This window comes from Myotis brandtii, unplaced genomic scaffold (assembly GCF_000412655.1).
Source record: "Myotis brandtii unplaced genomic scaffold, ASM41265v1 scaffold911, whole genome shotgun sequence".
Classification (NCBI taxonomy): domain Eukaryota; kingdom Metazoa; phylum Chordata; class Mammalia; order Chiroptera; family Vespertilionidae; genus Myotis; species Myotis brandtii.
Window position 1 is genome coordinate 410,495 of NW_005371751.1, and position 10,195 is coordinate 420,689.

Genomic DNA, 10,195 nt, shown 5'->3' on the forward strand with positions numbered 1-10,195 from the left:
TGCAGTGACAAACTATGTGGCCTGTAAAGCATCTGGCACAGTGGGGTGTGATATTAAAAACATGTGCATTGCTGAAACCGGTTTGGCTCAGTGGATAGAGCGTCGGCCTGGGGACTGAAAGGTCCCAGGTTCGATTCCGGTCAAGGGCATGTACCTGGGTTGCGGGCACATCCCCAGTAGATGTGCAGGAGGCAGCTGATCGATGTTTCTCTCTCATCGATGTTTCTAACTCTCTAACTCTCTATCTCTCTCCCTTCCTCTCTGTAAAAAATCAATAAAATATATTTAAAAAAAAAAAAACATGTGCATTGTCTCACCTTTCAACTCAGTTAGCTGTCACCTTCTGGGTAGTAAGCACTCATAGCAAGCCCTTAGCACAGGGCCCCCAAGCCAGGGTTTTCTGAATGCTCACCCATGAAGGGGCACTCCAGGTACACCTACGAGCCTCACTCCATCCAGTTCAGGTCCTTGTGGACTGGGATTCAGAACACTGAGAAACCTTGGGCTGAGTCTAGAAGAGACCATTTACCGAAAGGTCTTGATATAAGGCAGCCTTACACTCTGCAGCCCCCCAGCTTGGGCCCTGGGAAGCCTGCAGAAAGCCCACCAGTTGCTTGGATCAAAAAAGAAGGAATTGAAACCGCAGGCCCTTCCCCACCCACCTCTGCATCTGCTCCTCTGAAACTGAGTTTTCTCCATCCTTCTTAAGTGGTAGTTTTTAATCCATTAATCCACTTCTTGACTGTATGACACAAAACATTTAGTTGCTGGCTCATTTTTCGCCAGGGGCTAAGGAGGGAATGATTCTAATATCAATCAAATTCACAAAGGTGGTTTTTTTCCATTATGAAAGGTAATAATACCTTACTTTCCCTGCACTGTCGGGAAATGAGCAGCAAGGAACCAACTGTGTCACCCGAATGCCATGACTTAGATTTGAGTGTAGGCAAATTAATATGCAAGCGAATTCCAAGATGTAGTATTGCCCATATAGTGACCAACTGACCTTCCTGAGGACTTAACTGCAATAAAACATATTGTGTGGCCCTAGCCTGTTTGGCTCAGTGGATAGAGCGTCGGCCTGTGGACTGAAGGGTCCCAGGTTTGATTCCGGTCAAGGGCACATGCCTGGGTTTCGGGCTAGGTCCCTGGTGGGGGGCGTGCAGGAGGCAGTCGATCAATGACTCTCATCATTGATGTTTCTATCTCTCTATCTCCCTCTCCCTTCCTCTCTGAAAGCAATAAAAATAGGTTTTTAAAAAACATATTGTGTGTACTATGTGCTAGAAACTTCAACTACATTATCTCTAACCATTTACAACCTTTAGAAATAAGAATTATTCTCAGCTTACAAATAAGGAAACTGAGGCCCAGAGGTTGAGGTCAAAGAATGCTTACTGGCCCCTTTCTTGGGATGGCCTGTCTTGGCTCTACTAGATCCCCATATAATTTTTTCCAGAGAACCCAAGTACATTAATGTGATTATACTCATCAAACTGTATTCAACAATCCATTTCATTTCTCGTTCAATTCTTATCCCCCCACCCCACCACCACCAGTCAGTAAGTCCCCACAAGTAAGGATGCTGTTCTTCTTGTTCACTCAGTCGACAACCATGTGTGTCTCCTGGGTGCCAGCTTTAGTCAGCCACTGGACATTCAGTCGGGACCATGATGGCATCAGGGCTTCAGGAACTTAGAGTCGGGCACACAGCCCCGGGCTCCCAGCTCAGGGCCTGGCACACAGCGGGCATCCCATGAACCTGCCTGAAAGCCGGGTTCCCTGGGCTCACGTCCTCCTGTGCTCATGCCTCTGACTCTCTGTGTGTGATTCACAAGGTCCTTCAGGATCTGGCTACTTCCTCCTGCTTCGTTCTCACCATCTCAACTGCCCCCTTTACAACCCATTCGTGCCAAACCAAACAAAGCTTGATCAAACAGAGCTCTGGTGGCCCTCCCTGCCTTGCTTTGAACGCACTATTTCCTCCACTTGGATTGCAAGCCCCATCTGATTTGCAACTCCACCCAAAGCCACCTCCTCCCAGAAGCCCTCCCCAACCCTCCATTGCACACCAAGCTCCCTCCGCTGTGCCATCCCCAAGCACCTGGCGTACACCTATATTAAGTATGCATCACACTGCGGTGCTGCTATTTCCCGGCGGCCTTTGCAACTAGGCTGCGAGCTCTTTGAGGATAGATAGGTTCCGCATGCTGCTCACCTTTGCATCGTTTTGTACCTGGTCAGAAGCTTCCAACGACAAGTAATAGCCAATGCAACTAACTGGCCTGAATAACAAAGACATTCATTATCTTACAAAATAAGAAGCCTTGGGGTACAGAGACCCCTGGACTGCTCCGTACAAAACTTAAATGGACCCTTCAAGGTGCCAGCACTTCCCATAGTCCCACTCTTTCCTCCCCATTAGCCATACCTCTACTTAGCAATTACAAGATGGCGGCCACAATTACAGGCATGTGGACACAGCAGTGTCAGCAAAGGGAAATGTACAGAATGGAAACCATCCCTCTCTGATGTCTCTTTCTAAAATTAAAAAAAAAATGGAAAAATATCCCTGAGTGAAGATTAACAAAACAAAACAAAAGCTCTTCTCAGACAGAAATGGTCAGAAATGCAACCAGCCAACTACAGGAAAAAAAAAACAATGGAAAAATATCCTTGAGTGAAGATTAACAAAACAAAACAAAACAAAAAAGCTCCTCTAAGACAGAAATGGTCAGAAATGCAACCAGCCAACTACAGGTCAATATGAATTCTAGTCAGCTTACAGCCAATAAGCCTACCTGAAATCTACTCCAGGGGATAATGTGGGAAAAGAGGCATCTCATCCTATGACATGTTCCTAGGAAGAAAAGGGGTCCAAGGTCAAATACTTTTTTGAAATGCTGCCTACTAACCCTGACTTCCCCTGAAAATTCAAACTTTACTTTAATGCACTGAGGGCTCTGAGAAGTCCTACAATAAATAAGGTAGTTTCTGTCAATAGGGTCAAAATTTTACTTTCTCACAGAGCACTTTCTCATTGCCTCACCCCCTCCTAGCATCATCTATTCATTACATAGTCTTTGAGCATCTACTATGGGACATGCACTACATACCTTTGAGCAAAACAGATATTCCTTCATGGACTTTATAAAGTAATGGAACAAAATTCCACATCACCAAGAACAATGCTTACTGGAGTAGTGAATATTAATAGGAAACTTAAGGAAGTTGACATTAAGGTGGCAGAAAGCAAGGCAGGGAAATATATGATTGGATTACAGGATAGTTAATAAGATCATGTGCTACTTTGAGGGTAGTTACGCCTCTGAAGGGCCTGGAAAAGAGGTTTCTCTTGGTATTTCAAAGATGTGTTACCTATAGATGTACAAGAAGAGTGGAAAAGGGTTTGCTTAAGGCAAAGAGAAGACTTTTATAGGCCTGGAACTGACTACCCTGTCCAGTTAGAAATTTATGACCAGATCACTCTGTCACTGAACTTGTCAGATTTATTCTATAGCCCCTTTTTCATCCACACCCACTCCCTGGCTCCTCTAAAACACTCTCCATACTGCTGCTATTGACCTTTCAAAATAAACCAGGTGTGCATCTATGCATTCATATACACAATGTCTCCTGCTTTAAAAGGTGGGGGAGTCTAGATGTTATCTGGCCTGGTGTTTTTCAAGCTTGTTTAATCATAAGAATCACCTTAGGGCACTCACTTGTTAAAAATTCAGGTTCCTGGGCCCCACCCTCAACCTACTCACTAGGAATCTCCTAGGGAGGGGCCTGGGAATTTCTCTTTACTAAATACCTCAGGTGGTTGTTATGATGAGGCAAGTGTCGGAAACACTGAGATAGACTAGTTAGAATGAGGTTCAGCTATGTTGGCTGCAGGTCCACAATCTTGACATAAAGGGACTTAAATAATATAGAAGTTTAATTGCCTCACACAATGGGAAGGCTGAAGATAAGTCGTTCCAAGTTTGGTTTAGCAACACAGCCATGCCAGGGCATTGGGTCGGCATCTTGGCAGTTCCCTCGGTCTTTCCCTCATAGTTACAGAGCAGCTGCCACAGCTCCATGTATCACATCCTTACATAACCATATGCCAGGGAGGGAAAAGCGGGAGTGGGGAGTGAGCAAAAGAGCCCTTCCTTGCTTGTGCCATTGTCTTCTTTTATCCCTGAGAGAGAACCCTGTAGGGGGCAAATTATGTCATGTAATCATGGAGATGCCATTTCTCTTTGCCAGTGGTTGATCTAGACCAGTGGTCGGCAAACTGCGGCTCGTGAGCCACATGCGGCTCTTTGGCCACTTGAGTGTGGCTCTTCCACAAAATACCGACTTCTGCGCATGGGCCACGTACCACGTGCGGGCGCACATGTACAGTGCGATTGAAACTTCGTGGCCCATGCGCAGAAGTCGGTATTTTGTGGAAGAGCCACACTCAAGTGGCCAAAGAGCCGCATGTGGCTCACGAGCCGCAGTTTGCCGACCACTGGTCTAGATCAACCACTGGCAAAGAGAAATGGCATCTCCATGATTACATGACATAATTTGCCCCCTACAGCTTGGCACACTGCCACCCTAATACATTCAGGGTTCCGCTAGGAAGGAAGAAGGGGAAGTGTCTGTTGAGGGCCCTGGAAATCATCAGTGCTGTTCACCAAATATTTCTAGCTCTCCACCCCTTCCAGATACGTGTGGGATTGCCCTTCCCATTTCTGTCCAGGGACATGTGGGCGAGAGTCCTCTGTATAGCTTTATGAGCCAATGCAAGATTTACCATATTCCCTTTTCCTGCCTGGAAATGCATGGGAACCAAATTCATGGCGCTTCTGTCAGCTGGGTCCCTGAGTGACGATCTGAGCTTCCCCTGCATCCCCCAGAGGACAGGTAGCATGAGTAAGAAACAAACCTGCATGGGGAGAAACCACAAATATTTGGGGGTTATTTGTTACTGCCGCACAGGTCAGTCTGCCCAGCTGGGAAGAGGACCTGCAGGCCACTCAGGCTGGCAAGTGCAGCCCGGAAACACCTGCTGGGGAAACTGCGCAGAAGTACCTGCAGGAAAATGTCCTTTGCAGCAGCCGGCGTCACAGCTGGGCGGTCTCCCAGATGGTACCCATGGAGACCATGTTGCCATTTTTCTTTCTCTCCCTTGCCAATTCTCCCAAAATCCAGGAGACAGTAATTCCCGCCACAGAAGACCTTGCTAAGTGCTTATGAGGTGCTGAGCCCATGGGACTGCTGCTCTTATTATCTCTCTCATTTTTCAATAGAGAAATTGAGGCTTAAAAAGTTTAAGTAACTTGCTCTAGATCAGTGATGGCGAACCTTTTGAGCTCGGCGTGTCAGCATTTTGAAAAACCCTAACTTAACTCTGGTGCCGTGTCACATATAGAAATTTTTTGATATTTGCAACCATAGTAAAACAAAGACTTATATTTTTGATATTTATTGTATATATTTAAATGCCATTTAAGAAAGAAAAATCAACCAAAAAAATGAGTTCGCGTGTCACCTCTGACACATGTGTCATAGGTTCACCATCACTGCTCTAGATGGTATAGATAGTGAGTATCAAAGCTGCAACACAAAGTCAGTCCTTTTGACTCTCCTCCTGCTTGTTCCCCATAAGGTCTGCATCCTGGGGCCAAGGAGAATCCCAGCGGTGAAATCTGAGGAGTTGCTACAGGTGCCTCTTTCTCAGGGACCAGGTAAGTCCATGATCTGAACAGTGCCCGTCAGGTCACGCAGTCCATCAGAAGGGGCCGAAATCACCAGCAAAAGGGACACATGGGAGAGAATTGGCCTCCTCCTGAGTGCTTCTCATGTCCACACCATTCATCAGCAATTCTCAATTCCACCTTCATCCCTCATCAGCAGCTATGATACCTTAATAACAACAGCATCCACCAAGATCCTTTAGATGGGCTGGCCCACCTCATAAGGAATACAGAGGCTCAGGTTCTAGAAAGGGTGAGAGGGGAGGAGTCTAGACAAACCAACACAGCAATGCTCACAAGACAAAGACGACCCCTTAGTTGCTCTTCACCATCTCTGCTCCTGTACCTTGTCACATGCTTCTTTATCGTATGGGGTCTTCTTCCCAACACCATCTCCTCTTTTCTACACTCTTTGCATCTGTCTCCTCCACTGGACAGAAAAAGTGTGAAGCTCGGGGAGTATGTTTGATGCATCTTCACTCCCTTGAACCCAGCCCCGTGCCTAGGGCATAATGCATCCTCTATGAATATGACTACATAACTGAATACTATTGCCCAAGTACTTTACTTTTGTAGGTAGTAAAGTACCGTGGAAACTAGATCATCATGTTTCCACAGTACTTTACTGCCTACAAAAATTCTTTGACTTTTGCACTTCTCAACAACTCTTGTGAGTCAAGCTGGGCAGATTTCATTCCCCTTTTTATGGAGGAGAAACCAAAGCTCCAAGATTTCGAGTGATTTGGCCAAGATCACCAGTGAGCAAACGGTACAGACTGTGTTAAGATGGTAGCAGGAGCTCAATAAATACTTGTTGGGGAGTTAGGAAGAGAAGCAGAGACGTGCAGAGAGAAAAGAAAGAAAAGCACTATGGATCTATCCTGAATTGAATGGTCTCACCATCTCCCCTTGATAATTTGGCAAGACCCACATTGAGGGGCTGAATCACTGACTGTTGTTGTTGTGTGTGTGTGTGTGTTTTCTTTTCTTTTATCAATGGTTGTTTTTATAGCCAGAGATAAGTGAACACATTTTCACATTGATGAATTATCAAACGGCAATTGTAGTAATGTCGTTAGACTGTAATGGAGATAGAATGCAATTTAGATATGCATATCCTCTTTCTAATCAGCATTCATCCTCGGAGGTCAAGTTGAGTTTAATCTTCCTCAGTGGTCATACTTTTGGTTTCAGTCTCCCCATACTCACTCTGTTTCCCGTAACTCCACTTGGCACATTATAGGAAAGGCATATGTCCGGAGAGTGGAAAGGTAAGGTGATACTTCTTTGTTAAAACAAGACAAGGAAGATTGGTTGTAATGCTGGCTTTCCTCAGATATCCAGTCTTGTCCACACCTTCACAAATACAGCCACTTGAATACACTGTTGTATATTTTTAAGACACTCCCAATGGTTCTGCAAACAGAGATGACTCTTTGCATGAAGGTTTCCAGCAGCCTTAGCAAGCATGATGTTTGAATCCTGGAAATCATCTATTTTTTATGTGTAAATAAACAGTGGGAGGAAAGAAGATGGCATCCATACAATTTTAATGAACGAAATTCCCATCAGTCATCAGAAGAAAACAAAAGGTAGCTTAATGGGCACAAAGAAGCTATTTTCCTAGTGATTTTTTCTGTTCAGCTCTCCTGGGAAGAGGAGTGACTTCTGAATTAAAAAGGAAAAAAAAAATGATGCTCTGAGTGTATTTTTTTCCTGTCATTTTATTGTCTTTGATCTTGCATTTCCTAAGAAAGAGCCATTTAACCTCCAGTGTCAAATTAATGTTGGAAATGCATGCTTTATTTTAAGATTCTTTTTGAGAACATAAAAATTCTGTAGAATCAGGCCAAACCTGTATCTTCACATATGAACTTAAAGAGATTCTACCAATGGGTTACATTCAAGCAACCAATAATACTTCAAAACTATCAGCTGGATTTAGGTATAGACCTGTTTTTTTCATCAACCATTAATGAATTATTTTTTGTCACAGCAACTATTTTCCAAATAAAATTTACTTAACTAAATTTAACCAGTCATAATGTTTTAAAACCAGTTTACATGTGGACACTAATCAAGTGGATTGTCTCTTCACGAACATGGCGGATTCTCCTCAGATTCCTCCCAAAGGGCGGTCAAAGTCCCCTTTGGTGACATGAACAGTCTATCATGGATCTGTTTGAATTCCCTTTTCAAGTGAATGGAGTGTATTATGTTGCCAGGGATACTCCATCATCTATAATAAATATTCATCTGCATGTATCGTGCACTTGAGCTGCATGACTGATGAACTCCAGCTCCAGAAATGAATGGAAAACTCGCTAAGACAAATGTCACCTTTCAGTGCTGTTCTTACAGATAAATTGCACTTAGATTTAAACAAAGTCAGTAATTTCATGCTTTCCGACTAGTGCCTGATCTAGCTCAGACAGTTCCCACTCTCAATGTCACGGTGTTAATACCCAATTTGGTAGTTGGGCTTTGGCAAGCTCTTCTGGGGAACAGTCAACAATTTGTGCTAAGCGGTCTTGTTGTTGAAATACAATTATGCTAAATACGCTTGCCCAGGTACTTATTCAATGTGGCCAGTTTAAAATTTGGGCACCTTCATTTATGGTTGGTAGACGTATCCAGAGGTATAACTCTTTTGGAAAGTAAATTGCCACCATGCCATAAAATTGCGTTCACCCTTGACTCATGAATCCCCCATCTGGGGATTAATCCAAAATATTTGTAAGGGCGATCATTTATCTCCCAGTCTTCTGGATTCTTTTACAGGGGAAAATTCCATACCCTAGAAAAGTCAGAATCCTTCCTACTCTCATGCTGCCCCAAGTGGGAGAGGACTCAGCTGATGGGTGCATTTGGGAGAGGAAGCCCAACAGGAGTCTTCATACTTATGTTGGACTCCCTTTCTCCACGCTGCCTTCCGGGAGGCTTGTCTTGCTCTACATTGAGCAAGGAGAGATGTGAATCTCAATTCGGAGGGGAAAAAATATTAGCACATCGATATAGCTGATATCTTACTCTTTAGCCATCTCACCCCAGCACTGCTCTCTCATTTATACTAGATCTTGTAAGCGACAGAGAAAGGTTTCATGTATTAGCCCTTATCAAGCATCAATAAGCTTAAACCCAAAGATGTCCACTGTGGAGTTATTTATTATTCGGCAATGGGAAATTTTTAGGAGCATAATTCACTTGAAGTAACATGCAACATTACAGGCAGCCACTACAAATCATGTAAATACAATGTGTGAAATTTACTTTGAAATAGTAAAGCAAAAATATATAGGGATCGCTAAAGCAATCCTGGCAAAACATCAACAATTTTGTAATTTGATTGGGATTACAGTTAAAACTGTACTTAAAAACCTGACAGGGGGAAAAGGAGATAGGGAAAATAAATTCTTAAAGGGTCAGAGTTGAGATGTTAAGATGCTGGGGTTATGTGCAATTTTAACATGCCTAGATGACTCTCGCCATCATTTCATTATTGAACAACGATCCTATGTCCGTACCATGCCTTCTTCGGGAGTGAGTCCTTGTGAATGGCCAATATCTTTTATATCTGAGGCTCAAATATAAAATATGGAAATGAGGTCAGAAATTGGCTGAAGTCCTGTCATTAGTAAAACCAGGACTGAAACACAAAGCTGAGGTTCTCATTCCCTTCTTGGGGAAACAGCTCTAATATTCAGCCTACTGCTCCTTATTGAAACTCTCGTCTATGGCCTCACTAGACTGCACAATCTTCTCATTCATTTCTATGTCACCAGTACTTAACCTAGTGCCTGATACAGAGTCGTGTCCAGCAAACGAACTAGTAAGTTCTGTCAAATAGTACCTGGTGTTGTCTTTGCATTGATCCCTCACCCAGAATGGCAAATTCATTGACATCCTGGATGACCTCAGCTTATATTCTTTTAGCATCTCCCCCATACACACAATAAAGGGCGAAGGAAATTACCAATAAATTGATTGATATTTGAAGACAAAATTTAAAGCCCACAAATTTACCGATCCATTTGGCCTCATGGTGGGTCACTGACCTTGAGCATTTTAAACTTGATAGAGTTATAGTAATTGCTAGCACCCATTGAACACTTACTGTGCTCCTGACACTGCAGGAAGCATTGTCTTAGTCATCACACGTCTGTACAGTAAGTATCGCTCATGTCCCTATTTTTCTTTTTTTTTTAATATATTTTTATTGATTTCAGAGAGGAAGGGAGAGGGAGAAATAGAAACATCAATGATGAGAGAGAATCATTGATTGGCGGCCTCCTGCATGCCCCCTATTGGGGATGGAGCCTGCAACCGGGGGTGTACCCTGACCAGGAATCGAACCGTGATCTCCAGGTTCATGGGTCAATTCTCAACCACTGAGCACACCGGCGGGGCCCTACTTTCTAGTTGAGTAAAATATGGCACAGAAGAGCTAAGTCTAAGATTCA